The sequence below is a fragment of the Trachurus japonicus genome, chromosome 19, assembly GCF_045865225.1.
Source record: "Trachurus japonicus isolate A0001 chromosome 19, Traja_1.0".
Lineage (NCBI taxonomy): Eukaryota > Metazoa > Chordata > Actinopteri > Carangiformes > Carangidae > Trachurus > Trachurus japonicus.
In genome coordinates, this window is record NC_140925.1 from 26,288,241 (window position 1) to 26,315,833 (window position 27,593).

The 27,593-nt window shown below is 40.0% G+C and overlaps 1 long non-coding RNA gene across 1 annotated transcript; it reads right to left on the reverse strand.

The window, feature by feature from the left end:
• Positions 1 to 2,699: 2,699 nt before the first annotated feature.
• LOC146968210 (uncharacterized) lies at positions 2,700 to 6,321 on the reverse strand. The gene is made up of 3 exons (XR_015034388.1): positions 6,196 to 6,321; positions 4,399 to 4,476; positions 2,700 to 2,739 (listed from the first exon to the last, which is right to left on the reverse strand). It is a non-coding gene; the product is annotated as an uncharacterized LOC146968210 (long non-coding RNA).
• Between the last annotated feature and the right edge of the window lie 21,272 nt (positions 6,322 to 27,593).

Here is a 27,593-nt window from a genome sequence, read left to right on the forward strand (position 1 = left end):
GCCTTCAAGAAAAATATTATGTTAATAATGGCCCACCAATATAGCATTCACATTACTCACATTACAAATCCCATAGTACACTAAAACAGCTACCATACAGTCATGACCAAGCAATAGGCCCAAGCTGGAATGAACAAGTTTGTGACACACTGCAACATCTTTTTCCATTCTTCAAAAACGAGATTGATGATCAGTGTGTGTGCAGATTAACATTATCATGTTTGCAATCAATGTAGCACCACTGTGTATTTTTTGTGCTTTCCTATCTTCATTTCGAACAAACTTGTTTCAGTTGTTGCTGGTATGTGAAATCTGGTGCATGTCCACTGTCTTTTCTCTCTCGCTGCTTGCTACCGATCTGCATAATAAATTACATTTATAATAACTTTTTTAATAAATTTAGCGACACCACAAAATCCTGGAGGGTCTGTATAATGTCCTATAGAAAAAAAGGTAGAATAAAAGTTACATTATATTGAGTATTTAATGGAGCTAAGCGAAAGTTCAGACAGGAAGACTATCTCTTAAGCACAGCCTCTCCCGAGCTCACCCTCTATCTTCTCGCTCTGCCCTCTTCACCTAATTCATCCAATCACAGGCTGTCATCTCCTCTCTCTCCTACCAATCAGTCTCTAGCGTCAAATTTAAAAGTGTTCCCTTTCTCTGCTGTCATCCCGCTGTCATCCAGCAGTCTGTCCTGATTGAAGTAGTATTATGTAACACAACCTCTGCAATGATAAGGAAGGGCTTCTCTGCAATACATTCTATTGGTAAGGTAAGGATTTAGTTCCCAGATTGGTCAAATACCTGCTAAAATGCCCTTACTAATAACAATGAAGCTGCAGATGCCAAAGATGACAGCTGATCCAGGACGAAGACCTGCAGAGGACTGCAGGGGACTCTCACCAGTAACAACTCAACAACAACAACAACAACAACAACAAGGGAGGGATATTTCATTACTTTGTTAATTGACTGCAATTTTATTCTTTAAGTTTGTTATCAAATGTTTACACAAGGATTTGAAACCTGTAACTAATTTATGCCTTTGACCTTTATGTTCCTGTAAGAGTGACAAAAGATCCAGGCAGAAAAATGCAAGAGGACCACTGTAGAGATGCAGATCCAGGCAGAAGAATGCAAGAGGACCACAGCAGATTTCCAGAGGACTCCCCAGAGGAAAGAACATCCCAACAGATGATAAGTGAGCAACACTTTCCAATGTGTAATGTAACTACTGACTGTAGTGTGATCAAATGATCAAGCAGGATTTGATTTAACTGTTACTTGTGCTTTACTAATCTAGAGAGGATGGCCACAGATCCAGGGAGAGGACCTCCTGAGGACCAGAGTTAAAGACAGCAACCCAACAGACAAGTAAGAGACATTTACCCGTGCATTGTCATTGAGTTCATGACAATGGTCAATGTAGGTTGTGTCTGTGTATCTCTGTGAATAAATTCTTAAACATTTTGATAACTGTTACTGAACAATGTGTTAAATATTTTAGGGAGGATGACAACTGATCGTGGAAGATGAGGACCAAATATCAAGACAGCGAGCCAGCAGAAGAAAAGTAAGAGACATTTACCCATGAGTACAAAACTGTGCTGTATCTTGATTACTTTAACTTGACTTGATTCATGTTGGTGTCTTACAGATGTTTTTTTTGTGTGTTTGTGTATTTTCAGACAACATGGAAGATCATCACTGCCCTCTCGTTTAACTCAACTCTGCCTGTACCCTCATTTTTTTGTGACTTTGTCACCCACACATTTGAGGTTGATAGGGCATAGGTTGCTGTATAAATAAATACTTGAAAAAGGAACGTTTGTTGTAGGTGTGCTCCTTGTATATAATGTCATAATGTTACTAGTATTAATTGTTTGAAATCTCTGAAGAATCTCATCATAATGTACACACTCCGGCAGCAGCCCCATGGCCCTTTCAAAATTTCCCCAGAGGAAATTTTCTAGTTTGCTTTATTATTGTTTAACATTTACATTTAAACAACTGTTTTGCACACTCTCTTCAACTGACCATTGATAAAACATATCCTTCATTGTTTATTGTGCTTTTGAGTTGAAGTAAACCACACACACACAAAGACACTTTATTTAACGCCTGATGTACCCAAATATAATGTCCAGTGTGTGTTGGCTGGGGAATAGAGAAACTTACTTCATAAGCTGGGGTATGAGAGGTGGAGGGTGCATCAGAGATAAACCAGGGCCAAGCAGCTGATGAGCAGCAGTGTGTGTTTGAGGTGTCTACAACAAAAGATAATACCAATGAATCTTTACACATAAGGCAACATATTGGACTACGCTGATATAAAAAAAGTTTACTAAATCAATTTGAATTACCCAATGGCATTTGTGAAATGCAGAGAAAGATAATGGTTTCAGAGATTTAACATGGACCATAGTTTCATTTAGATGTAGCTCATTGTACTGTAAACATTTTGTGTGTGGATTGGAGAGGGAAGCAAATACCTTAAGTGGGGAGGGAGGGTCGCAGCCTGCATCTGTAATGGTCCAGGATGGCGCAACTGGTGAAGGTGTCTTAAGCTTGGCCATCTGAGAACACATTACAACACATTCAGTGAAACTGAAGACTTTAATGAAACAATGCACTTTATTCAGGTGGAGTGAAGTTTACCTTTGCAGCTGGTGAACAGCAGGGGGTTGCTGCATCGCCCCAACTCAAGGGAAATCTGGTTGGGGGTGATCCAACCAGCTGTTGACAGATGACAAAAAACATTACACTCCAGACAGTGTGGATAATCTAGACATGTCTCAGTTAAAACACATTAAAGTAACATACATCGTCCACAGGAGAGACTTCACAAAGAAAAGGACCGACTGAACCTTTGTCATTACATAGTGCATTCACTGTAGCAACCAAAAACATAACGGCCAATAATGTAATAAAACATTTGAGCCAATAACGTAATAACTTTTTATTACATTATTGGCTGGTAATAACTGGTGTCGATAAAGTAATAATACATAAATATGATTGCAGTTCTTGGAAATAAAAGGTTTTTTTGCAGTTTTTGTGCAGTTTGCTAATCAAAAATAGGTAAGTGGATGACATAGTCGTCATATTTATTCATCCAAGATATGTACTCTCATATCTTTTACCTCTCTCTCTCTCTCTCTCTCTCTCTCTCTCTCACTTCTACCATGCTTAATGATATGTTTGCAAACGGAAGAAGTAAGCATTGTAGGCTATCAACAACCTCCAAAACATAACCAAACTTGTGTATTGAATGGTGTCTGCCAGCCAGTTTGTGTTTCAGTCATGTATAACTTCCTGCCTCAGACAAACCATGTGAAATGTGATAATCCCAGCATGGCTCGGAGGAGCAATGGAGTTGATTTGGTTTTACTATTCTCTTTCTATTTGAATTTTTTTTTTCAACACGTTGAGCTTAAAGGTCCCGTGTTGGATAAAGTGACATTTTGATGGTTTTTTTTGTTTTTTACAGTGATAATAAAGCAACATAGGTTCTATATTTATACTGTGAAAGTATAAAGGTAGATTTTTCATTCACAAATGTAAAAAAAAAAAAAAACTACCTTTATACTGTATGGAGCAATACAAACATCTACCTTTAGACTTTCACAGTATTAATATAGAACCTAAAGCTGCTTTATCATCACTGTAGAAAAAACAAAAAAAACATTGAAATGTCAATTTATCCAAATGGGACCTTTAAGCTCAACGTTTTGATGTAGTTTTTAATTTTCAACCATGAAAATCAAAGTTAGACGTATGAAACCTGCAGAGATTTCATTTTAGCTCTCCAACAGCTGGTTTCAATTGTTGATTGGTGCTGCAAAAAAAAAAACATTTCTTTGAGAAAGAGATTTCTGAATGTGTACAATTGTGCTGCCACTTCATTTGGAACTTCATTTGGGTGTTCTGGAGATAACGCTAACCATCAAGTTGGACAAATGATGGCTAAATATGTTTATTAAAAAAAATCAATGGTAAAATCAAATCAACGCCATTGCTCCTCCGAGCCATGCTGGGATTATCACATTTAACATTACCTATTCCCAATGGTTTGTCTGAGGCAGGAAGTTATACATGACTGAAACATAAACTGGCTGGCAGACCATTCAATACACAAGTTTGGTTATGTTTTGGAGGTTGTTGATAGCCTACAATGCTTACTTCTTCCGTTTGCAAACATATCATTAAGCATGGTAGAAGTGAGAGAGAGAGAGGTGAAAGATAGTACATCTTGGATGAATAAATATGACAGCTGGTTAGCTGTTGACATGAAAACCAATATCTCAGACAGAATGGACAGTCTAGTAATGTGTATCTAGTGACTATTCTGGAAGTGTATGGTGTTTGTGGTAGTTGTGAGAAACAGTAGCATACATTGTTCACTTGAGAGCTGTGGCGGCGGGGGGGTCTAGCTGTGGCCCTGGGTCGTCTGGCTGACGCTGAGGAGGCCGCCTACACAATGAAAGAAAACATATCAATTAAGCTTTAATCACTACAGCTATAAAAAGAGAGACTAAAAGAGGGACAGTGGGAGACTGGACAGGCTCATCGGACGGGCCAGCTCTGTGGTGGGCCTGGAACAGGAGTCGGTGATGGCAGTGGCAGAGAGAAGAACCATGGAAAAACTCCACCAGCCACCCTCTGCACTCTGCCATCAGCTCTCAAAGGAGCAGGTTTAGTGGCAGATTGCTGTCACTGACCTGCTCCACAGATAGACTGAGGAAGTCCTTTGTGCCCAGGGCAGTCAGACTGTACAACAGCAGGGGGGTGGGGGGGACGGGCACAACATCTGCACTAACTGACATTTTATGAACTGTATTTCTTTTATATGAGAGTGTGTGTGTATATGTGTACATATATATGTATGCATATATATAGGCAGGGCTCGACAGTGCGAGCCCCTCGTCGCAAATGCGAGTAAAAAACAGATCAGTGCGAATTGTGAAATGCAATTAGTAGCACGTGTGCGACTACCGAATTTTACCATTCAATAAATGTTTTATGATGTGTTGCGAACGTTTGGAGGAGGTTGTGGCCGGTTGTGCACTTGAATGCAGCATCAGCTGAAAAAAAGAGACTGCACGCGGAACCAAACCGAAGCTGTCAAGATGTATGCAGTATATACTGTAGGCTATCACTCATTTCCAATGTACAGGTGCATTAGAATATCATGGAAGAATTTATTAAGGCCTATGTCACTAATTCAATTCAAAAAGTGAAACTAACTAACACATTATATACTGTAGCCTATATGAAGACCTGAAATTCCGTATTCCCAAAAATGTAAATACTACAAAGGACCTTTTTTTTCTCTTTTCTTTAAAGCATTTTTAATATAGAAACGTTGTCCACCTATATGCAATCAATACTTGGTTGGGGCTGTTTGATTTTAACTACTGGAAATTGACTTTTCCATGATATTATAATGTATTTAAATGCACATGTATTATGTTAATGGTGAGTGTCACCGCTCTAAGATTTTTTCTTTTTTGGTCCTGACCCGTTGGCATCCCTGTTAAAAAGCTATGAATTGAACTGTTTTGCTTAAAAATGCCTCCTCATTGACCTCATATCACGTTATTATTTAAAATTATTTGTGTGCTACTAAAATTATTGGTGTGCTACTGCGACTAGATTTTTCAACTTAGTAGCACACGTGCTACCTGGGAAAATGCTAAGCGTCAAGCCCTGTATATAGGTGATAGTTTGTATATAGGTATATTTTATATTTTATTTTATTCTTTTATATTATTGCTACATCTGTCTACATTAGCTAAGTACTTTCTTTCAGAATGTTTGGAGCAGCTGACAGATGAATTTCCTTCGGGATTAATAAAGTATCTATCTATCTATCTATCTATCTATCTATCTATCTATCTATCTATCTATCTATCTATCTATCTATCTATCTATCTATCTATCTATCTATCTATCTATCTATCTACCTATCGATCTATCTATCGATCTATCTATCGATCTATCTCTCTATACAAGTCACCCACTGAATTACAATTACAAATATGTTTGAGAATAGCTTGAGTTTGTTCAACTACCATTATTATTAGTATCAATGCTTATTTTGAAAAGTATTAGCATTATTGACTGTTGGGAATCAGGTGACAGTTATAACAAACCCTAAAATAATAGATAAATGTAAATCACTCAAATTACCCTCTTGTGCTTTGGAGAGGGCTGGTAGTCCACTGGGCAAGACAGATCAGAAGGAGAAACTTCCTCCATAGCATGTAATGCTGCGCTGCTGAACCAGACTGGGTTCAGTGGAAAGAAGCTCTCCTCCGCCTGTGAAACAAAAAGAAAAATCCACTGACAATATGTCTTATCACATACACAAAGTATACATTAAGAACCAATTAAGACATCCTAAAGTATTTGAAAAAAACAAACCTGAGCCATCCTGGGCTGTGCGGTTCACTAGGCTGGCTCGTCTGGAATGAAAAGTTGTATTACATTGCATTAATCAAATTGTAAACCACTTGAGAGAAAAAAAAAACACGGGAGCAGATGGGGGGAAAGTGCGCTACGTCACACTTTATTCAAATCATCAACCAAAACCCGGCCCTAGCGAGAGTATTTCAGTTTGTGCGAATCGGGGGATTTTAATTCGAATCACGGCGTTTCCATCATCATTTTCCAATGCGATACATCTCGATGTGCATCTAAACAGCTGATGGAAACGCACCTACTGTAACAATTACCTTGCGGCCATGACTGACTTGCTGCCACTGAAAGGGGTCAGGTGACCGTGGAGCAGGGACCTCTCCCGTCACAACCAGCTTGGGAGTGAAGTTCCTAACTGGCGGTGAAGGCCTGGGAGAGACCGGGGGTGCTGGTGGTGGTGTCTACAGCTGCTGCATGGCGGCGGACCACAGCAAACGGACGAGGATCCACATCCCCTCGTCATCGCTCAGATGGATCTGCAGAAATGACATAACCAAATTAATTTACAGATACAAAGTTTTAGCCACAAAAAGCAGCTGCAGCTTCACACAAGGATATTCTACTTACACCATCTCTGCCCCACAGCTGCGGCCGGTTAAGGGAAGTAATCCTCAGCTGAGAAGTACGTGTAGTTGGTGTAGTCGGCGGCAGTTTCGTCGATGGTCCTGCTGGCTCTGAGGTTGTTGCTGGGCGCCAGAAGACACACGGCGTCAGGGATCCGAGGAAGCACAGCATTCAGCACGTCGGTCCGCAGTGCAGAGGCAGCAGCCCCTGCGGTCGACATGAAGCCAAAGGCAAAGGGTTTATCTGGCATCCGGACCACACCATCTACAATGGCACGTAGATGGGAGTCTCCGATAATCAGAACAAACTGCAACAACAAACATAATTTCTTTAGCATGAAAGTCCTCACCAACATCAACCGTTTTCTTCATAAACTGGAGAAATAATAATACCTTCTTGTCAGGAGACTCTGGTGGCTTGACCAGTTTGTGTTTGTGCCCGGTGAAGGGTGAAACTGGCCATGCCTGCACTCTGTGGCGGTAACCAGTACCGCGGCCTGTTTAGAAATAAACAAAACAAATACAGGTAAAAAAAAAAAAAAAAAAATGAATGAAGGAAAACAGCAAATACCTAAAATAAATGTACATTTTCTTTAAGTAAAAAAAACCCCAGCAGTTTAAAAGCTGTAAACAAACAGAATATGAATTGTTATTTAATACTTATACTTAATACTATAAAACAGCTGCATACTCACATGCACAGAAGTTGGCACGCACATCATCCAATCTCCAGAACCGTGCACCTGGGAGTGATGTTCTAAAGGTCTGAGGACAGATAATAAACACATTAAACCTCAGACAGTGAGGACAGTGTGTTGTTCAAAACAAGTTTGTGTGTGTGTGTGTCAGTTGTAATGGGAACATATGTTGTTAACCGGAGATGGGGAGCAGGGGGGTTGGGTCTCTATGGTCCTGGACCCCTCTCTGGACACACTGGCTGGGGGGGACTCCGTCAGCTGCTCCTGGTCGGGCTTCCTCCACCGCACTGTATGTTGTAAATCTCTGGGCAGGGCTATGGGCTGGCGTTGCTAACGGGAGGAGTGCAGAGAGTCTTCTACTGCAATTAAAGTACTTAGGGGCTATTTGTAGATCATACAACGCCACTTTAAAAAAAAATTATACTATCCCTTTAAGACCATTTATCAAAAGTGGATACCTATTTCATGGCCCTACCGGCAAAATCTCACAATAATACCTCAATAACAAGCCCATGTTATTTATTGCAGTATAATAAGGTAACATGATATCAAAATCTCACTATGATAGCACCATAGCTCCACAGTACAATATGTATTCCACTATCGATAAGTCAACAATAATAACATTTTGGTAAAAAATGATATCATATCTGCCCTCTCCCTCCCTCCCTCACTGGGCTCACCTCGCTCCTTCTCCCTGTCTAACTTTAGATAAATACCTGCTTCTCTATCTGCTGTCACACAACACAACGCTAGCACACACTAACTAAACATTCAGCTGACACGGTGACACAGAAGCCTCACACACTGTCGTCCGCGACGATATCGATTTATTTATTTATTTTTTTCAAAATACGTAGCCGCATACAAGGCCGTAGCTACCATTGAGGACACCGAGGTCATGACCTCGGTATTTTTTTCGGCCTAATGAATGAAAAAAAAAAAAAAAAAAAAGTGCAAAGTATTAGGGAGGACAGATGGAAGGTGACTGAGTGACTCTCCTCTCTTGTCCAAACAATTTCGGTAGGCCTATAATGCTCTTGTTTATTGACGCCCTCACGTACGCTGGTGTTTGTTTACTGGTCGCGGAAAAAAGGCGATTCATTCGGAAAGAGCGAGTGATACAGCGCGTTGCGGAGCCTGCGTGCATGGAGGAGAAGGCTACTGAGTGAGTTGGTTGGCTCTAGATAAACTGCTCTTTCCAACCAGTTGTTACACTGTAAAGGTTTCGTACATACGTGCACTTGAAGCGCTGTATTATTTCGGGACGGTACCTCATGTATGCGGAGAAAACAGCTGTTTGGGTCAATTCAGCGCCGTTTACTGTCTGTGTCCTGCATATGCACTAGTTGAGCTACAGTAAGTGGGGGAGAGCAGAGACCTCTTTCCTGCAGATACTATACTGAGGGGGCATCTACTGCACTGTCCATTCTTCCATCAACTTTATGTGAAAAGCACAGTGACATGATACATTTTATGTTTACAGACAGGGGCGTCACTAAGTTTTAAGGACAGGGGGGGCTTAGCCCCCAGGAGACGCACAAGATGTGAGCATATGTGGTGCACAAGCACAAATATTTCACAAACAAAGACTGTGAAATTTCTTCTAAAAAATTTTGGACAGATTTAACAAAGAGCATACGGTGTAAAGTTTAGGCAACCATTAGTTTTATTTCAGTCTTTTTTATTTATTTAAAGAAAGCTAAGACCTGTGAGATTACTACAGACATGTCTGGAGTAGGCTACAGTAGAAAATGTAAATGTTTCATCTCTGCCTAGTAAGAATACTAACAAAAATCACATTAGAGTAAAATCTACCTTTGAATCATGGGATATCAGGCAAATTAATAAGTAATGTGTAGGCTAACTGTGTAAAAGTAGATGCTAAAAAAAATGAACCTGAGCAATTTTGCAGCTGTTTTATTATCAGAGATATGTATGTCCAGGTGGAATTTGACCTTTGGAAAACTAATTAGGCTATATTTCACTAATAGCCGGTGTCATAATATTCACTCCATCCAAATACAACTGTTTTTGGCTCATTTTGATTTCACCTAGACCTCTTCATAATTTCCCATTCAAAGAAGACCATACAACCGAAATGAAGTTTGACACCAATATTTTACTCATAAAAAATATGCATAGAAATGTGAAATACTACACAAACCAACAACCAAAATTTGCTGCAACAAGGAGCAGTCAGATGTATGCTTGTGGTAACTATAAGGAAAAGCAAACAAACTTCCTGGGCCTGTTTCAAAGTGAGGAACACAGCTGACGCTCCAGAAGGAAGTCACCCAAAAATAGTAGGCTATAGCTATGGTAAAAAAAGAGTGCACACTTCACCCTAGAAACCTGTTCATCTTTATGTTAACAACCAGGACCTTCACATTGCATTTCAGACTCTTTTTTTTTCGAGCTGGAATTAAACTTTATAATATAATATTTTTGCTACTCTGTGGCTGCTACGAATGTGAGGAGCTAGTCTACTGTTTGTAATGGATGGTGTGTTCTCATCAGAATTCAGTGAAGTTGGGTCTTCTCTGGATGATCACTAGTGATGATAATATCCTAAAAATGGCATTAATCTAATATGATGTGTGTAGTTTTTATCTGTCAAAGTGCACCAGATTGAAGCCTTTTAATATAAAATTGCCCAAAATTTCTGACGCCACCCCCCCCCGCGCACCACGACTATGACCTCGGTATTTCAAAAATCCTGGCTACGGCCCTGGCGGCATAGCTCTTAAAAGCTGTAGCTTCACTGACGTGTTCCCCGTAAATAGCCGTTTGTCGCAGCATTCAAACACACCAGACTCCATTAACAAAAGCATTACTTAGCTAGATCGTTCCACAGAGGAACCAGAGACAGACAGAAGCAAACAGACAAGCAACTCCCATGTACCGCCATTTAAAATCACTGTTTTCTCAAATGGCACCTATTAGTCACAATCGAAAATGATTTATCTGTGTAGAAATCATATTTACAATCACCTCAAGCAAATACAACGACTATTTGAATCAATAGAAAAAACACAAAGCATAAATGAACCTACATTTCCCCGCCGTTGAAGCTAAGCTAAGATACTATCAAGACCAACTGTACATATTTTAATGTGTTTCAGGTGAACTTAGCCAAAACACGACGTCAAACTTAATCTCACTATTGTGTATGATGTGTTATAGCTAATATTCTCAAGCTAGCAAGTTGAAAAGACAAATTCTTACCTCTGATGGATGAAAAGGGGGAGAGCAGATCAGCGCAGGGGGGCTTATACCGGTTTATACGGGCCAGAGCGAGCTTTTGATGTGCCGCCACAGCTGTCACATAACACGTGGCGACAGCCTTTGATCTCGCCGAGGCTGTGCAGGATCCCTGTCTGCTAACTAGCTGCTATCATGCATGAAAAAGAAAATAAACAAGATGGTTCGACATTATATAGCCTAACATTCACTTTAGCTACTTTCACCTCTAGAAGAAGCCCAAGCTTAATTATTTTTAGGTACACACACTACAATTGCATTTACAGACAGATGCTAATAATAACAGATAGTTTTTTTCCCATGTAATACCAACTAGCTGCTCGCTAGCTAACGTTAGCTACTCGCCTCTAGTAGTTCCAGCTGCAACACTCTTTTCGAAATTATACATTTTTACATCAGTTCTTGGTCACGCCAGCTGCACTTCGGAAAAGCTCGGTCGCGCTATCTTCACTTTAAAATCGAGTGCCTGTCTACATCGTCTCCTACGGTAAAGCGTGTGAAAGGCTTCATGGTGCATTCAAGGACACCCCGTAAACCCAGGAATCTATATCGAAGCAACTGCCCAAACTGAGCTAGCCTAAGGCTAAACAGCTAGGCTAACAAGCTAAGCGGCAGCTTCAGCACCCACCCACCCAGCTACAGAGCACCGCTGATGAATCCGAAGCCCGACTCTCACCCTGCTGCTAACACCGAGCTCGAGCGCTAGTGAACGAAGGTAATTCCCTTTAACGCCACAGCACCACTTGAAATAACGATCAAATATGAGATTATAGGTATATATTTTTATTTAATAAAAGTATACAAGTCCGCAAAACTCCAACGTCACCAACCATAACGTCAAAGTAACTTCATTAACGTTAATGACTTGTAGTGTAATTTTAAGAAATTTGAACATATGTTATAACCTATGGTTATAAGCTTTACAGTCTATGGTTATAAGTTAACCCTAACCCTTGATATTAAAAGCAGTGGTGAACAGTAATAAAAATAATATTGTCTTCAAGCGCTGCATATTTGAGGTAATTGCACTCAACAAGACTAACGTAATTTTCATTTTATGCTGTTGTAATATTTACCTGTTTGAACTTTTAGTGCACCTTAACTTCTTTGAGATAAGAGGGATGTCACATAATAATAATAACAAGAAAAACATCAATAATAAATTATATTTGTATAGGTAACTAAAGAGAGATTTTGAATGCTGAGCATTTTAGTGGAGTGCTTTCACAGTGTGGTATTATTAGGCTACTTACTTAGTAAGGCATTTCAAAACACAACTGGTTACAAGAAGTTTGTCTGTCTTTTTTAGAATGCATTCAACAAAGAAAATGGGCCCTCCCAGCCACCTTGACCAGGCCACCCAGGCCCACTGCCCAACCACAGATGGACGCCCAGCCCAAACCCCTGGCACACCATACCCCACCCAAGCTCCCGGCTGCCCCGTCACAGCCCCTGGCCCAGACGTCGGCTCCCTTGAAGCCAAACGATGTAAGCTGTCTCCTACTTCACTACTACACTTCACACAGTTCAGTTATTAGATCGTCTTGCTTCAAAGGATAGATAAATGTATTATTAAGTAATTTCTTCTATTAAGTTGTTGCTATGTACTTTCCGCTTTTAATAGATGTAACATATTGCCATAAACATGAGCCAACTTTAATGAGTAACTTTTTCTTATTTCATTCTCTTTCTCCTCACACAGGTACAGTTTGGATAATTGGGGACAGCTATGTCCGACGTGCTGCCCAGAGAGCTGCAGAAACCATGGGGACTGACCTCAGCGTGCCCGGTGTCCGCGTCTGCTGGTTCAGCTGGGGTGGACTGCGGTGGAAAGGCCTCCTTCCCATCCTTTCCCATTTTTTCTTTTTTTTTTTTTTACACCTACTCCTAAAGCAGGATTTCCACGATAGTTACCATTACATTGCACGCCTTTCCACTACACAGTTACAGCTCTACTGGACTCGGTTTAGGTCATTTTCCATTACAGCTGAGTCCTTCACAGTTCCTCCTCAGGGCCGCGTTGTCTCACTCTTTATTCTCTCCTCTCGTCAGCTCCAAACTCACGTGCACCTCGTTAACTCAGGTGACAGAATAATAACAGTCTCAGTAGCTACAGATTAGTGTGCGCTGCTGCCGATGTGTTTTTAAACTTGGCGGGCTTGATCCTTGTCGGACTTCACACTAGTGTGTAAAAGCAAAAAAGCAAAATCCTCAATCCGCTCTGTTTATCAATTAACATATAGCCTAGTGTTATTATAGAGCGGGTTGGATTGCCAGCATCAACGGTCCACCACAATTACTTCAAAAAAATCCTACTGTGCTCTTCTAAATGTACTCCGCGCTCCTCCTCTCACACTGCAGTTCTCTGACTCAGCAACGGTGTCGCCAATTCCTCCTGTTCCTCAAAAAAGGTGTAGATCACGGTACGCCAGGGTCAAAATGGGTGTAAATGTCCGCACTTTTTCCCGTCAGGTTTTGGTTTGATAAATCCCAAATTTGGCGGAGAAAAGTGCATATGCACAAAACGGGGGAAAAAGGGTGTATAAAAAGGTGTATCCACAATGATAAATGAGGCCCCAGGGCTATATTTAAAGGACGGAGTTCATTTGACACCTAGGGGAAATTACATTTTTTTAAGTACTTTGGCCACTAGCCTTAAAGACCACCTCCAAAGGCAGTGAGCTTGTAACACTGCTTTTGAATGTGGCCTTTATGACTAAACTTTTTGGCCTAAATATATTCCTCTGAGTGTCATGTCTAATGTTGAGATTATTTCGTTGTCACTTGGTAGAATTAATGGAAACCAAAATGTGGCCATAACACTGTTTCTACTTCAGTTCCTCCTCATCCCTGTCCCCCTTTCCCCCAGTCCACCTCACCACCTCATGGACTCTGCTGCTCTCTGGGCAGCACGTTGGACAGTTTTTTTTATTTTCATATTCGTTTTGTTTGATTTTATTTTGTCTGCTGCTGTGAGGACTGTAGCCTCTAAGATGGGGCGGCCACTCTACTCTACCCACTGCACCACTCGCCACCCCACAAATTGTTTCTTTTATTTTACAGTTTTTCACGCACGATTTGACAACAGAGTTCAGTTTTGAGAACAGATTAAACTGTTTTGAGGTGAAAGTTTGGTTTTGCAAGAAGAGTCTGAAGTTTTGTGAATGTCGCTTGAAAATTGGGGTTTATGTTCACAGTTTAGAGAAAAGGTGAGCAGCCTTCAAGAAATGTGTCTTAGCAATCGAGAAAAACTGTAATATTATTTAAGAATCTAGTCTTATTTTTTAAGATTACATGCACTATTTTATATTATTTATTTGTTTTTGCATATTTTCACTTTACTTAATTATAAGTTTAATTTTTTTTTCAAAAAGTCTTACATATTAAAGAATCTTTGTTTTGTCTGTGAAATTTATTTTTCTAACCAATTTAATTATTTATTTTTTTTACATGTCAAATAAATTATCTTCCAAAAGCAACTCCCTTTGTCTTCTATTCATATTTAAAATGTCCTAGCTCTACTGTTGGTTGAACACTAAATAAGTATGTATTATATTATTATATCTACAATTAGTATCTATTTGAATGAGATAACTCTACACATGATTTACTGGTTTTGGTTATTTCTTAATAGATGTAAAATTTATGTAATACCTCTACTTTTAAGAAAGTCCAAAAAACAACATTTTCTGAGCATCTCTTACAACAGCTGTCAGGAAGACCAAGGCGGCAGATACTGAGTTCATGCTCAATACAGATTTTATTGAAAGAACAGGTGAGGATTGGGGTTGGAGAGCAGTGGAGGGAGACAGAGGGCGCTCAAACACACTGGAGGGCAGGCGATGCCATGGTTATCACGGTGAGGTCCAGAGTCGGCTGGAAGAGAACGTTCGAGCTGATCCTGAGCATCTTCCTACTGACAGGGCAGGGATATGGGAGCAAAGGGAGACAGACTGAAAACAAGAGGCACGAAACAATGAAAGCAAGAAACATGTAGGAGGTAAAAACAATGGAATGGGCTTTATGCACATTCCTGAACTTAAGCCAGCTCCTTTATTTCGTGTCTTACATTAGTTTAATTTAATTTTTTTTATTTGCACATTATATAACCTGCATAAACAATGAAAATAGTAAAATTAAACAACAACAATTAAACAGCCAAAAAAGGCTTATAAAAATACCTCCCCTATGTAAAAAAGAACAACAACATTATTACATTATTTGACAAACTGATTAATCCTGAATTAATTAGGTGTCTGACCTCAGTAGTCACAATGGTTAGATACACCTGGAATAATCATTTTGTCCAATAATGTAAGACCAGAAATGAAGGAGTTGGCTTAAGTTTTGGAAGTAGTGGAGCTGTGCATTGTAAAGCGTGGTGAACAGATGAGTAAGTGTTCAGCTGGTGTAATGGAGCAGAGGAGTGATGAGCAGATGAGCCTACGGTGTGTGCCCTGCAGCAGCAGTCTGCGCTTGGAAAATGCCCCTATAGGGAAGAGGGAGAAACACACAGAGAGGGTTGGAGTCACTAGGATTATACAGACAGTGAAGTAACCGTAATGTTGCAAGATGAAGAAGAAACGAAGAAACGAAGCCAAATAAGAAGCTCACACCACATTACTTCTACTACATTAGTCCCACAAACATCACAATATGAACTCCATCAGCCACAATGATAACAGAAAATCAAACCAAAAAAATACTTAATTTATATTATTTCAATCAGGACAGACTAATAAGGAAAAGAGAGTCAGACTGAAAAGTGAAATTACATTTATTGTGCATAAATAGGCTTTGGCGCTTAGACGCCGGGGAGTAGATCATCGTGGAGTAGGCTACTGATCTATGGGTGATAGCTTGCATCCCCCCCGGGCCTAGACACTGGTGGTGGTAGACTCCTGGTCGAAGATCCCGATGAAGATGGTCGGCATCAGATGGAGGTGGAGAAGGGGTGGAGGTGGGCTGAGAGTTTTGCTGGATAACAGCAGAGAAAGGGAACACTTTTAAATTTGACGCTAGAGACTGATCAGTAGGAGAGAGAGGAGATGACAGCCTGTGATTGGATGAATTAGGTGAAGAGGGCGGAGCGAGAAGATAGAGGGTGAGCTCGGGAGAGGCTGTGTTTAAGAGATAGTCTTCCTGTCTGAACTTTCGCTTAGCTCCATAAATTAGGAATGTATATTTATTCAATAATTGTTTTGTTAAATTAAATTTTCTCTCTAAATAAATGTAACAGATGATCAACTATCGAAAATCATGAAATAACAAACCACTGTATGAACTTAATTTTTATATATATATTTTTTTTATTTTTATGATAAGGTGCTTTTTTTGGGTTCTTATGAGATTTTTTTAAAGTTATTTTTTAAGTAACATTTTGAACTTTCATTTCAAACTATGTTGAACTTAATCACAACTCCAGAAACTATCTACAAAAACATTGACAAGGGAGGTTGCATATTTATTTTAAATGTGTTACAGTATTCTAAAGCTCAATATCATCTTTTGCCCCGTTCATGCAGGCTCTAAGAAATAAAGAAAACTCTGGTATACTGACACAGACAGGCTTGTGACTACTTATTTAAAGACTTAATATCGTCTTAGGGCCCCGTTCATGCAGGCTCTAAGAAATGAAAAAAAATCTCTGGTATACTGAAACAGACAGGCCTGTGACTACTAATTTGACAGATCAATATCGACTTAGGCCCCGTTCATGCAGGCTCTAAGTGATATAGACATGGTTTTATAGTAATACACAGACAGACCCGTGTCAAGTATAACATTAAGCAGCGTAATCAAAAGTGGTTGCAGGTCAGCTCAGTAAATGCTCATTCTACTTCAGAGAATACTTAGGCCCCGTTCATGCAGGCTCTAAGTTAATATTCAACAGTTGAGACAACACATGTACTTCCTTACAGTATACATCGAAAGTTACTTTGGCCCCGTTCATGCAGGCTAAAAGTAACATTTCCAATGTTCACCCAAGACAATCAGGCTCATGGTTTCTAATTTACTTAATTATAAGTCTGGCAGGTTTGTCATCAACAAACAAAGATGGAAGCTGGCCATTATGATATGCATGTAAGATTTTGTACATTTATTTCATTAACTATTTACAGATACCATTTAGATATATTATATATGTGGCAATACGAGGGTTACTTATACTATGTTATATACTAAATTTGTCGCCAACAACGCCACCTTGGGTTAGGGCCCAAGGACCCGTACTAAAGGTCAACTATCATATCAAAGGACACTCAGGTTCGTTCACTTCAGGGAGGGTAGGAGACGGAGTTCAATGATCACATACAAAACTTTATTTAAAATTGACAAGGTTTGCAAAAATAAAATTAATAAACACAGGAGGCCCAAAAGAGCAGCAAAAGTCCACACTCTGTACAGCCTGTGTCAGCGTTGGTCGATTTGGGCAGATCTGGCCGAGAAACGCTCAGTTTGGCAAACGCAGCGTGGGACGCCCATGGGAGCTTGGAGACTTCAAAATTTGAAGTAAAATTAGCTGTTTGGTGAATTTTCAACTGATTTCCAGCAAAAGTCCAGACTCTGCTTGGAGACATCACAATTTGAAGTGAAATAAGCTGTTTGGTGAATTTTCAACTGATTTCCAGCAAAAGTCCACACTCTGCTTGGAGACATGACAATTTGAAGTAAAATAAGCTGCTTGGTGAATTTTCAACTGATTTCCAGCAAAAGTCCAGACTCTGCTTGGAGACATGACAATTTGAAGTAAAATAAGGTGTTTGGTGAATTTTCAACTGATTTCCAGCAAAGGTCCACACTCTGCTTGGTGACATCACAATTTGAAGTAAAATAAGCTGTTTGGTGAATTTTCAACTGATTTTCAGCAAAAGTCCACACTCTGTACAGCCTGTGTCAGCGTTGATCGTTTTGGACAGATCTGGCTGTGGGAGGCCTAATTTGGCAAACGCAGCGTCGGGAGCTTGGAGACATCACAATTTGAAGTAAAATAAGCTGTTTGGTGAATTTTCAACTGATTTCCAGCAAAAGTCCACATTCTGCTTGGAGACATCACAATTTAAAGTGAAATAAGCTGTTTGGTGAATTTTCAACTGATTTCCAGCAAAAGTCCACACTCTGCTTGGTGACATCACAATTTGAAGTAAAATAAGCTGTTTGGTGAATTTTCAACTGATTTCCAGCAAAAGTCCACACTCTGCTTGGAGACATCACAATTTGAAGTAAAATAAGCTGTTTGGTGAATTTTCAACTGATTTCCAGCAAAAGTCCACACTCTGCTTGGAGACATGACAATTTGAAGTAAAATAAGCTGCTTGGTGAATTTTCAACTGATTTCCAGCAAAAGTCCAGACTCTGCTTGGAGACATCACAATTTGAAGTGAAATAAGCTGTTTGGTGAATTTTCAACTGATTTCCAGCAAAAGTCCACACTCTGCTTGGAGACATCACAATTTGAAGTAAAATAAGCTGTTTTGTGAATTTTCAACTGATTTCCAGCAAAAGGCCACACTCTGTACAGCCTGTGTCAGCGTTGGTCGTTTGGGACAGATCTGGCCGTGGGAGGCCTAATTTGGCAAACGCAGCGTGGGGAGCTTGGAAACGTGATAATTTGAAGTAAAATAAGCTGTTTGGTGAATTTTCAACTGATTTCCAGCAAAAGTCCACACTCTTCTTGGAGACATGACAATTTGAAGTAAAATAAGGTGTTTGGTGAATTTTCAACTGATTTCCAGCAAAAGTCCACACTCTGCTTGGTGACATCACAATTTGAAGTAAAATAAGCTGTTTGGTGAATTTTCAACTGATTTCCAGCAAAAGTCCACACTCTGCTTGGTGACATCACAATTTGAAGTAAAATAAGCTGTTTGGTGAATTTTCAACTGATTTCCAGCAAAAGTCAACACTCTGTACAGCCTGTGTCAGGGTTGGTCGTTTTGGACAGATCTGGCCGTGGGAGGCCTAATTTGGCAAACGCAGCGTCGGGAGCTTGGAGACATCACAATTTGAAGTAAAATAAGCTGTTTGGTGAATTTTCAACTGATTTCCAGCAAAAGTCCACACTCTGCTTGGAGACATCACAATTTAAAGTGAAATAAGCTGTTTGGTGAATTTTCAACCTATTTCCAGCAAAAGTCCACACTCTGCTTGGTGACATCACAATTTGAAGTAAAATAAGCTGTTTGGTGAATTTTCAACCGATTTCCAGCAAAGGTCCACACTCTGCTTGGAGACATCACAATTTGAAGCAAAATAAGCTGTTTGGTGAATTTTCAACTGATTTCCAGCAAAAGTCCAGACTCTGCTTGGAGACATCACAATTTGAAGTAAAATAAGCTGTTTGGTGAATTTTCAACTGATTTTCAGCAAAAGTCCACACTCTGCTTGGAGACATCACAATTTGAAGTAAAATAAGCTGTTTGGTGAATTTTCAACTGATTTCCAGCAAAAGTCCACAATCTGCCTTGAGATATCACAATTTGAAGTAAAATAAGCTGTTTGGTGAATTTTCAAATGGTTTCCAGCAAAAGTCCACACTCTGTACAGCCTGTGTCAGCGTTGGTCGTTTTGGACAGATCTGGCCATGGGAGGCCTAATTTGGCAAACACAGCGTGGGGAGCTTGGAGACATCACAATTTGAAGTAAAATAAGCTGTTTGGTGAATTTTCAACTGATTTCCAGCAAAAGTCCACACTCTTCTTGGAGACATAACAATTTGAAGTAAAATAAGCTGTTTGGTGAATTTTCAACTGATTTCCAGCAAAAGTCCACACTCTGCGTGGTGACATCACAGTTTGAAGTAAAATAAGCTGTTTGGTGAATTTTCAACTGATTTCCAGCAAAAGTCCACACTCTGCTTGGAGACATCACAATTTGAAGTAAAATAAGCTGTTTGGTGAATTTTCAACTGATTTCCAGCAAAAGTCCACAATCTGCCTTGAGATATCACAATTTGAAGTAAAATAAGCTGTTTGGTGAATTTTCAACTGGTTTCCAGCAAAAGTCCACACTCTGTACAGCCTGTGTCAGCGTTGGTCGTTTTGGACAGATCTGGCCATGGGAGGCCTAATTTGGCAAACACAGCGTGGGGAGCTTGGAGACATCACAATTTGAAGTAAAATAAGCTGTTTGGTGAATTTTCAACTGATTTCCAGCAAAAGTCCACACTCTTCTTGGAGACATAACAATTTGAAGTAAAATAAGCTGTTTGGTGAATTTTCAACTGATTTCCAGCAAAAGTCCACACTCTGCGTGGTGACATCACAGTTTGAAGTAAAATAAGCTGTTTGGTGAATTTTCAACTGATTTCCAGCAAAAGTCCACACTCTGCTTGGAGACATCACAATTTGAAGTAAAATAAGCTGTTTGGTGAATTTTCAACTGATTTCCAGCAAAAGTCCACACTCTGCTTGGAGACATGACAAGTTGAAGTAAAATAAGCTGTTTGGTGAATTTTCAACTGATTTCCAGCAAAAGTCCACACTCTGCTTGGAGACATGACAATTTGAAGTAAAATAAGCTGCTTGGTGAATTTTCAACTGATTTCCAGCAAAAGTCCAGACTCTGCTTGGAGACATCACAATTTGAAGTAAAATAAGCTGTTTGGTGAATTTTCAACTGATTTCCAGCAAAAGTCCAGACTCTGCTTGGAGACATCACAATTTGAAGTAAAATGAGCTGTTTGGTGAATTTTCAACTGATTTCCAGCAAAAGTCCACACTCTGCTTGGAGACATGACAAGTTGAAGTAAAATAAGCTGTTTGGTGAATTTTCAACTGATTTCCAGCAAAAGTCCACACTCTGCTTGGAGACATGACAATTTGAAGTAAAATAAGCTGCTTGGTGAATTTTCAACTGATTTCCAGCAAAAGTCCAGACTCTGCTTGGAGACATGACAATTTGAAGTAAAATAAGCTGTTTGGTGAATTTTCAACTGATTTCCAGCAAAAGTCCAGACTCTGCTTGGAGACATCACAATTTGAAGTAAAATGAGCTGTTTGGTGAATTTTCAACTGATTTCCAGCAAACGTCCAGACTCTGCTTGGAGACATCACAATTTGAAGTAAAATAAGCTGTTTGGTGAATTTTCAACTGATTTCCAGCAAAAGTCCAGACTCTGCTTGGAGACATCACAATTTGAAGTAAAATGAGCTGTTTGGTGAATTTTCAACTTATTTCCAGCAAAAGTCCACACTCTGTACAGCCTGTGTCAACGTTGGTCGTTTTGGACAGATCTGGCCATGGGAGGCCTAATTTGGCAAACGCAGCGTGGGGAGCTTGGAGACATCACAATTTGAAGTAAAATAAGCTGTTTGGTGAATTTTCAACTGATTTCCAGCAAAAGTCCAGACTCTGCTCAGAGACATCACAATTTGAAGTAAAAAAGCTGTTTGGTGAATTTTCAACTGATTTCCAGCAAAAGTCCAGACTCTGCTTGGAGACATCACAATTTGAAGTAAAATAAGCCGTTTGGTGAATTTTCAACTGATTTCCAGCAAAAGTCCACACTCTGCTCGGAGACATCACAATTTGAAGTAAAAAAGCTGTTTGGTGAATTTTGACCTGATTTCCAGCAAAAGTCCAGACTCTGCTCGGAGACGTCACAATTTGAAGTAAAATAAGCTGTTTGGTGAATTTTCAACTGATTTCCAGCAAAAGTCCACACTCTGCTTGTAGACGTCACAATTTGAAGTAAAATAAGCTGTTTGGTGAATTTTCAACTGATTTCCAGCAAAAGTCCAGACTCTGCTTGGAGACGTCACAATTTGAAGTAAAATAAGCTGTTTGGTGAATTTTCAACTGATTTCCAGCAAAAGTCCAGACTCTGCTTGGAGACATCACAATTTGAAGTAACATGAGCTGTTTAGTGAATTTTCAACTGATTTCCACCAAAAGTCCACACTCTGTACAGCCTGTGTCAGCGTTGGTCGTTTTGGATAGATCTGGCCATGGGATGCCTAATTTGGCAAACGCAGCGTGGGGAGCTTGGAGACATCACAATTTGAAGTAAAATAAGCTGTTTGGTGAATTTTCAACTGATTTCCAGCAAAAGTCCAGACTCTGCTTGGAGACATCACATTTTGAAGTAAAATGAGCTGTTTGGTGAATTTTCAACTGATTTCCAGCAAAAGGCCACACTCTGTAAAGCCTGTGTCAGCGTTGGTCGTTTTGGACAGATCTGGCCGTGGGAGGCCTAATTTGGCAAACGCAGAGTGGGGAGCTTGGAGACATCACAATTTGAAGTAAAATAAGCTGTTTGGTGAATTTTCAACTGATTTCCAGCAAAAGTCCACACTCTGCTTGGAAACGTGATAATTTGAAGTAAAATAAGCTGTTTGGTGAATTTTCAACTGATTTCCAGCAAAAGTCCACACTCTTCTTGGAGACATGACAATTTGAAGTAAAATAAGGTGTTTGGTGAATTTTCAACTGATTTCCAGCAAAAGTCCACACTCTGCTTGGTGACATCACAATTTGAAGTAAAATAAGCTGTTTGGTGAATTTTCAACTGATTTCCAGCAAAAGTCCACACTCTGCTTGATGACATCACAATTTGAAGTAAAATAAGCTGTTTGGTGAATTTTTAACTGATTTCCAGCAAAAGTCAACACTCTGTACAGCCTGTGTCAGCGTTGGTCGTTTTGGACAGATCTGGCCATGGGAGGCCTAATTTGGCAAACGCAGCGTGGGGAGCTTGGAGACATGACAATTTGAAGTAAAATAAGCTGTTTGGTGAATTTTCAACTGATTTCCAGCAAAAGTCCAGACTCTGCTTGGAGACATCACAATTTGAAGTAAAATGAGCTGTTTGGTGAATTTTCAACTGATTTCCAGCAAAAGTCCAGACTCTGCTTGGAGACATCACAATTTGAAGTAAAATGAGCTGTTTGGTGAATTTTCAACTGATTTCCAGCAAAAGTCCACACTCTGTACAGCCTGTGTCAGCGTTGGTCGTTTTGGACAGATCTGGCCATGGGAGGCCTAATTTGGCAAACGCAGCGTGGGGAGCTTCGAGACATCACAATTTGAAGTAAAATAAGCTGTTTGGTGAATTTTCAACTGATTTCCAGCAAAAGTCCAGACTCTGCTTGGAGACATCACAATTTGAAGTAAATAAGCTGTTTGGTGAATTTTCAATTGATTTCCAGCAAAAGTCCACACTCTGTACAGCCTGTTTCAGCGTTGGTCGTTTTGGACAGATCTGGCCATGGGAGGCCTAATTTGGCAAACGCAGCGTGGGGAGCTTGGAGACATCACAATTTGAAGTAAAATGAGCTGTTTGGTGAATTTTCAACTGATTTCCAGCAAAAGTCCACACTCTGCTTGGAGACATCACAATTTGAAGTAAAATAAGCTGTTTGGTGAACTTTCAACTGATTTCCAGCAAAAGTCCACACTCTGCTCGGAGACATCACAATTTGAAGTAAAAAAGCTGTTTGGTGAATTTTGACCTGATTTCCAGCAAAAGTCCAGACTCTGCTCGGAGACGTCACAATTTGAAGTAAAATAAGCTGTTTGGTGAATTTTCAACTGATTTCCAGCAAAAGTCCACACTCTGCTTGTAGACGTCACAATTTGAAGTAAAATAAGCTGTTTGGTGAATTTTCAACTGATTTCCAGCAAAAGTCCAGACTCTGCTTGGAGACGTCACAATTTGAAGTAAAATAAGCTGTTTGGTGAATTTTCAACTGATTTCCAGCAAAAGTCCAGACTCTGCTTGGAGACATCACAATTTGAAGTAACATGAGCTGTTTAGTGAATTTTCAACTGATTTCCACCAAAAGTCCACACTCTGTACAGCCTGTGTCAGCGTTGGTCGTTTTGGATAGATCTGGCCATGGGATGCCTAATTTGGCAAACGCAGCGTGGGGAGCTTGGAGACATCACAATTTGAAGTAAAATAAGCTGTTTGGTGAATTCTCAACTGATTTCCAGCAAAAGTCCAGACTCTGCTTGGAGACATCACATTTTGAAGTAAAATGAGCTGTTTGGTGAATTTTCAACTGATTTCCAGCAAAAGGCCACACTCTGTACAGCCTGTGTCAGCGTTGGTCGTTTTGGACAGATCTGGCCGTGGGAGGCCTAATTTGGCAAACGCAGAGTGGGGAGCTTGGAGACATCACAATTTGAAGTAAAATAAGCTGTTTGGTGAATTTTCAACTGATTTCCAGCAAAAGTCCACACTCTGCTTGGAAACGTGATAATTTGAAGTAAAATAAGCTGTTTGGTGAATTTTCAACTGATTTCCAGCAAAAGTCCACACTCTTCTTGGAGACATGACAATTTGAAGTAAAATAAGGTGTTTGGTGAATTTTCAACTGATTTCCAGCAAAAGTCCACACTCTGCTTGGTGACATCACAATTTGAAGTAAAATAAGCTGTTTGGTGAATTTTCAACTGATTTCCAGCAAAAGTCCACACTCTGCTTGATGACATCACAATTTGAAGTAAAATAAGCTGTTTGGTGAATTTTTAACTGATTTCCAGCAAAAGTCAACACTCTGTACAGCCTGTGTCAGCGTTGGTCGTTTTGGACAGATCTGGCCATGGGAGGCCTAATTTGGCAAACGCAGCGTGGGGAGCTTGGAGACATGACAATTTGAAGTAAAATAAGCTGTTTGGTGAATTTTCAACTGATTTCCAGCAAAAGTCCAGACTCTGCTTGGAGACATCACAATTTGAAGTAAAATGAGCGGTTTGGTGAATTTTCAACTGATTTCCAGCAAAAGTCCAGACTCTGCTTGGAGACATCACAATTTGAAGTAAAATGAGCTGTTTGGTGAATTTTCAACTGATTTCCAGCAAAAGTCCACACTCTGTATAGCCTGTGTCAGCGTTGGTCGTTTTGGACAGATCTGGCCATGGGAGGCCTAATTTGGCAAACGCAGCGTGGGGAGCTTCGAGACATCACAATTTGAAGTAAAATAAGCTGTTTGGTGAATTTTCAACTGATTTCCAGCAAAAGTCCAGACTCTGCTTGGAGACATCACAATTTGAAGTAAAATAAGCTGTTTGGTGAATTTTCAATTGATTTCCAGCAAAAGTCCACACTCTGTACAGCCTGTGTCAGCGTTGGTCGTTTTGGACAGATCTGGCCATGGGAGGCCTAATTTGGCAAACGCAGCGTGGGGAGCTTGGAGACATCACAATTTGAAGTAAAATGAGCTGTTTGGTGAATTTTCAACTGATTTCCAGCAAAAGTCCACACTCTGCTTGGAGACATCACAATTTGAAGTAAAATAAGCTGTTTGGTGAATTTTCAACTGATTTCCAGCAAAAGTCCACACTCTGCTCGGAGACATCACAATTTGAAGTAAAAAAGCTGTTTGGTGAATTTTGAACTGATTTCCAGCAAAAGTCCACACTCTGCTCGGAGACGTGACAATTTGAAGTAAAAAAGCTGTTTGGTGAATTTTCAACTGATTTCCAGCAAAAGTCCACACTCTGCTCGGAGACATCACAATTTGAAGTAAAAAAGCTGTTTGGTGAATTTTCAACTGATTTCCAGCAAAAGTCCACACTCTGCTCGGAGACATCACAATTTGAAGTAAAAAAGCTGTTTGGTGAATTTTCAACTGATTTCCAGCAAAAGTACACACTCTGCTCGGAGACATCACAATTTGAAGTAAAATAAGCTGTTTGGTGAATTTTCAACTGATTTCCAGCAAAAGTCCACACTCTGCTTGTAGACGTCACAATTTGAAGTAAAATAAGCTGTTTGGTGAATTTTCAACTGATTTCCAGCAAAAGTCCAGACTCTGCTTGGAGACGTCACAATTTGAAGTAAAATAAGCTGTTTGGTGAATTTTCAACTGATTTCCAGCAAAAGTCCACACTCTGCTTGGAGACATCACAATTTCAAGTAACATGAGCTGTTTAGTGAATTTTCAACTGATTTCCACCAAAAGTCCACACTCTGTACAGCCTGTGTCAGCGTTGGTCGTTTTGGATAGATCTGGCCATGGGATGCCTAATTTGGCAAACGCAGCGTGGGGAGCTTGGAGACATCACAATTTGAAGTAAAATAAGCTGTTTGGTGAATTTTCAACTGATTTCCAGCAAAAGTCCAGACTCTGCTTGGAGACATCACATTTTGAAGTAAAATGAGCTGTTTGGTGAATTTTCAACTGATTTCCAGCAAAAGGCCACACTCTGTACAGCCTGTGTCAGCGTTGGTCGTTTTGGACAGATCTGGCCGTGGGAGGCCTAATTTGGCAAACGCAGAGTGGGGAGCTTGGAGACATCACAATTTGAAGTAAAATAAGCTGTTTGGTGAATTTTCAACTGATTTCCAGCAAAAGTCCACACTCTGCTTGGAAACGTGATAATTTGAAGTAAAATAAGCTGTTTGGTGAATTTTCAACTGATTTCCAGCAAAAGTCCACACTCTTCTTGGAGACATGACAATTTGAAGTAAAATAAGGTGTTTGGTGAATTTTCAACTGATTTCCAGCAAAAGTCCACACTCTGCTTGGTGACATCACAATTTGAAGTAAAATAAGCTGTTTGGTGAATTTTCAACTGATTTCCAGCAAAAGTCCACACTCTGCTTGGTGACATCACAATTTGAAGTAAAATAAGCTGTTTGGTGAATTTTTAACTGATTTCCAGCAAAAGTCCACACTCTGTACAGCCTGTGTCAGCGTTGGTCGTTTTGGACAGATCTGGCCATGGGAGGCCTAATTTGGCAAACGCAGCGTGGGGAGCTTGAGACATGACAATTTGAAGTAAAATAAGCTGTTTGGTGAATTTTCAACTGATTTCCAGCAAAAGTCCAGACTCTGCTTGGAGACATCACAATTTGAAGTAAAATGAGCTGTTTGGTGAATTTTCAACTGATTTCCAGCAAAAGTCCAGACTCTGCTTGGAGACATCACAATTTGAAGTAAATAAGCTGTTTGGTGAATTTTCAACTGATTTCCAGCAAAAGTCCACACTCTGTACAGCCTGTGTCAGCGTTGGTCGTTTTGGACAGATCTGGCCATGGGAGGCCTAATTTGGCAAACGCAGCGTGGGGAGCTTGGAGACATCACAATTTGAAGTAAAATAAGCCGTTTGGTGAATTTTCAACTGATTTACAGCAAAAGTCCACACTCTGCTCGGAGACATCACAATTTGAAGTAAAATAAGCTGTTTGGTGAATTTTCAACTGATTTCCAGCAAAAGTCCACACTCTGCTCGGAGACATCACAATTTGAAGTAAAAAAGCTGTTTGGTGAATTTTCAACCGATTTCCAGCAAAAGTCCAGACTCTGCTTGGAGACATCACAATTTGAAGTAAAATAAGCCGTTTGGTGAATTTTCAACTGATTTCCAGCAAAAGTCCACACTCTGCTTGGAGACATCACAATTTCAAGTAACATGAGCTGTTTAGTGAATTTTCAACTGATTTCCACCAAAAGTCCACACTCTGTACAGCCTGTGTCAGCGTTGGTCGTTTTGGATAGATCTGGCCATGTGATGCCTAATTTGGCAAACGCAGCGTGGGGAGCTTGGAGACATCACAATTTGAAGTAAAATAAGCTGTTTGGTGAATTTTCAACTGATTTCCAGCAAAAGTCCAGACTCTGCTTGGAGACATCAC